The following is a 4,650-nucleotide window of genomic DNA, read 5'->3' on the forward strand; positions in this document are numbered from 1 at the left end:
AGTACAGGAGACTCAGGTTCAACCTCTGGGTCAGGAAAATCCCCTGTACAAGGAAGTGGCTACCCAGTTCAGTATTCTTGCCTGGAAAATTCCATGGACGGAGGAACCAGGTGGGCTACAGTCCACGGCTACAGTTGCAAAGGAGTCGGACACGACTTAGTGACTAAACAACAACAACAAGGCATTCAACACGTCAAAAGTAAGAGGAATTCTGGCTCTGGCAGACTTCCAACCATGTTTCCAGAGCTAATGCCACTGCCCCCACCCCCCATCATACTGTACGCATCCTGTTCACCAGAGCTCCTTAGAGTTCCTCGTTAAAGTTCAACATCCTCGTTAAAGTCCCAGACGGTGCACGCACACTGCCTTTGGTCCTGAACCCTAACACTGGGGAGATTTTCTGCATCTTTAACACACGCTGGCTTCTACGCTCAGCACTTTATATATTCTCTTTGTTTCATCATCACAAGAACTAATGGGTCATTTCATCCTTATCCCTATTCTGGTAGGGAGGAAACAGAAGCTGAGAAAAGTTAAGGAGCTTGTGTCCAAGGCCTCAGAGTCAAATGGAACCAAGATTTAAACTCAAGCATTGATGCCACTGCCCACCCCCAGAAGAAAGGGTGCAGAAGCCCCAACACGGCTGCGTGTGGCGCCCCCCCCAAGACACCTGGACCATCAGATCACTGCTGGAGCCCAGCAGACGGCAAAGACTGTGCTCCCTTCCTGACTTGCTGCCTAAAATCCCAGCAAGATGAACCCCGTCCACCCGGTGCTCACGCAGAACCGGAGCAGAGGCTGCCGCGGCAGCCCAGGGCAGCAGTGATCTCAGTTAGAGCCACCATGAGCTTGAGCGCAGAGAAACTGGAGTGGCTGGGCCAGGAGCTCAACACAGTGACGCGCAGCCTCCATCCCCTCTGCGGGGGCCTTTGGGGCCCGGAGGCCAGGCCCGGCCAAGGGGCAGCGGAGGACCAGAGGTCGTGAGGCCCAGACCGTCGGGCGGCTGCCCCGCACGTTCTCAGCCAGAGGCAGCGGGGAGCCTCCTGCTGACCTGACGGGTCACGGGGATGCCCGCTGCTGCTCTCAGAAAGCTCATAAAGGAGGACATGGGTTTGCCGTCTCCCCTACAGAGCGAGAAGGCTGAGATCAAGAACAGCAGCTCTCAGCAGAGGGTCAGGAGGTGAGAGGAGGGCCCGTGGTTGAGGACTGCAGCCTTTTTACTCCCCGTCAGTCAAGCCCTCCACACTCTCAGCCCTCAGATCCCTTCTGGGGTTTATGGGGATGGATGTCGGAATCACATGGCACTGTGATATCTGACAATAGCCACCATATCTTGTTACACGGTCTACTTTTATTGAGATATAATCGACACACTAGATCCGTTTTGGGTTATAACATGATGCCTGAATGACGAAATGATCACCTGATCCAGTCAAGGTCGTCACCTCATGTAGCTACAAGCTTTTTCTTCTTGAAATGAGAGCTTTTCAGGTCTACCCCGGGGACTTCCCTGGGGGCTCAGTGGCTGGGACCCTCAGCTCCCAAAGCAGGGGGTCCAGGTCCAAGCCCTGGTCAGGAGCCAGACCCCACCTCCTGCTGCCAAGGGGCCCTCGTGCTGAGACCCAGCACCCAAACAGATAAAAACACTGAAAGAAAGGTCTCCTCTCTTAGCACCGTTCAAATCCACACGCAGCATTACCGACTGCAGCGACACGCGCACGCTGCGTTCCTCAGACGCGCTGAGAAGCGGAGACCTGTGCCCTTTGACCCCTTTCGGCCACTCGGCCTTCCCGCCCCCACTGACCGGGCCCCTCTGGCCAGCACCAGCTTGCTCTCTGTGCGCATGAGGTTTCTGTTAGGTTTCACATACACGCGAGATCAGGTGGTATCTGTCACTCTGTCTGACATTTCACTTGGCATATAGACCTCAAGGCTCACCCACTTTGTCGCAAAGAGCAGACTTTCCTTCACTGTCATCACTGAATAACATCCCACTGTGTGTGTGTGTGTGTGTGTGTGTGTGTGTGTGAGAAATATACCCCATCTCCTTCATCCATCCATCCCCTGACGGGCATTTAGACTGCTGCCATGTCTTGGCTATTATAAGCAATGCTGCGATAAACATGGGGGTGCAAATAAAACCTCAAACGCGCGTTCCCCTCTCCCATAGATAAACACTCAGAAGTGAAACTGTGGGATCACAAGGTGGTTCTATTTCTTTTAGGGTCACTATACTGCTTCCCACAGTGGCTGTACGTGTCTACATTCCCACCAACCGTGCATGACGGCCCCCTTTTCTCTACACGCTCACCAACATTTGTCATGTGAGTTCTTTTTCATGTCAGCCATTCTGACAGGTGTCATCGTGACTTTGAGTCACACTATATTGTAATACTTGGCAACAATGCTGACCATTGAATACACTGTCCCACTTTCCTATGTTAAAATGTGTAGAAACTTTGAAACCTAGGGAGTCATTTCTAGCTTTCTCTTATCATACCCTTGAGAACTTATTTACTCATCACAATGATACTAATTATATTACTTTTTATAGCACTTAATCTGCATTGGGGCATTTACATATAGTATTAAAAATATATGCTGATGGATAACTAATGATTAACTTTAAATGCCTTACCATGAAGTCTGCTTACCTGATTGAGGGAAAAAAAATCACAGGTGAGCTCCCTCCGCCTTGCTGCTGCTGCTGCTGCTAAGTCACTTCAGTCGTGTCCGACTCTGTGTGACCCCATGGATGGCAGCCCACCAGGCTCCCCCGTCCCTGAGATTCTCCAGGCAAGAACACTGGAGTGGGTTGCCATTTCCTTCTCCAATGCATGAAAGTGAAAAGTGAAAGTGAAGTCGCTCAGTCGTGTCCGACTCCCAGTGACCACATGGACTGCAGCCTCCCAGGCTCTTCCATCAATGGGATTTTCCAGGCAAGAGTACTGGAGTGGGGTGCCATTGCCTTCTCTATTTCTGTCTGCACATCAGTGAAATTCCCCCTTTGGGCCAAGGGGGTAAGGAGAAAGAGGAAACAACGCAACTTTCTACTCACCCAAGGAATCAAAAACACATACAACGGCTTTAGCACAACTGACACTTTCCTGAAGTTGAACTCTTTTGATTTTAACTTGGAGGTGTTTGGTTTCCATTAGGACTTCAAAATGATATTTCTAATAGTAAGGTTCTTCTCATACTATCTTATCAGCAGTGCTCTATTAATTGAGAAACTTGGTCATATATGGGTGCATGAAGATCTCCCAGCCAGTGTGGAAGCAAGTATTTTCATTTATTTGCAGGTTAAAACGTTATACTGAGAGCTAGACCGCCACTACAGAAGGCAGAAAAAAATGTTAGATGAAGAAAAATACCCACTTGCCTAGAGCACAGCATTAGATGACTGTTTTCTCTTAAAGCCTTTCAACAACATCTATTTGTCCTTACTCTAATGAAAGCTTTTTATTTTTTCTCTAAGAGAGATGTGCTCACTGAAGGATGGGATCATGACCTCTCATCACCGTATCTGCAGCACCTGCTGGTGAGGACTCAGCAGGAACAAAGAGCCTCCTCCCTGAAGGTGACGGACGGAATGCAGGGGGGCGGGGCGCTACACAAGGGGGGTGGAAGGTGTCCTCAGGCCACGCTGACCCCAGCGGACCACAGTCCACTCGGGTATCCCTGCGTCCAGGCGCCTGTGGGCTGAGGAGGTGACTCGATCTGAGTGCAAGTTCAGTACCCATCTGTGTGCCTAGGTTGTTGGGTGTTTTTGTTTTTTTTTTTTCCTGGAACATAAAGTCTATGGGGGTTGAAGAGTAGAGTTGGAAACCACAAGGCATGGAGAGTCCTCTGCAGGGGTAGGTGGGTTGCAGAGCTCCGCGCTTCTCCCTTGTGGGTACAGAGACCTTGCAGATCCAAGCATCAGTTACCATCCAGGCAGCGGCGCCTCCCCTGCTGTGCACCGCTCAAACCCACCACAGAAACCAGCGGCCGCTCCTGGAGCTGGGGCTGCTGGCGTGAAGGCCCTCAGACGGCTGGGGTTCACAGCTGTCCTGGGAACCCTGTCTGCAAAGACAGTCGACTTCCCCAGGCCGTGCCCCGCTCCGAAAGGCGGCCAGCATCCAACGGCCGGTCAGCGTGAGGGTCTAACGGCCTGGCCACCTCCCCCAAGAGGGGACCCCTCTCCAAGGCCCCCCGACTCGAGTGCCACCTGGGGTCAGCCGCGGCCTCCTTGGGGTGCGCGCTGCAGCCCAGTTCTCTGTCTACAAACCTGCGTTCTCCCTTCCTTCCCCCAGGCGCGCCTGCCTGCACGCTCAGTGCCCAGTGCCCAGTCGTGTCCAAGTCCGCGACCCCCGGGCTGCAGCCGCCGGGCCCCTCTGCCCGAGGGATTCTGCAGGCAACCTCGCTGGGGCGGGCTCTTCCCCACCCAGGGAGCGAGCGCGTATCCCTCACCTCTGCTGCACTGGCTGGGGGCTTCTGTACCACCAGCGCCGCCGGGAAGCCCCCATCCAAGAGGCGGCGCCCCCACGTCGCACCACACATGGAGACCACCCGGTTCGTCCCCTTCCGCTTAATGAGGGAATCCGCTTAACGAAGCCCGCGCGCGCCCGCGTCCCCCAGACTGGGACAGACGGGCTGCGCCCGCCACTC

At 53.4% G+C, this 4,650-nt stretch overlaps 1 protein-coding gene across 1 annotated transcript in view; it reads right to left on the reverse strand.

Moving 5' to 3' along the window:
* Positions 1-4,650, reverse strand: part of DEPTOR (DEP domain containing MTOR-interacting protein) — a 107,318-nt gene that overhangs the window by 44,207 nt on the left and 58,461 nt on the right. The gene's annotated exons all lie outside the window — the stretch shown is intronic.

The sequence above is a fragment of the Bison bison genome, unplaced genomic scaffold, assembly GCF_000754665.1.
Source record: "Bison bison bison isolate TAMUID 2011002044 unplaced genomic scaffold, Bison_UMD1.0 scf7180017864233, whole genome shotgun sequence".
NCBI classification, from domain to species: Eukaryota; Metazoa; Chordata; class Mammalia; order Artiodactyla; family Bovidae; genus Bison; species Bison bison.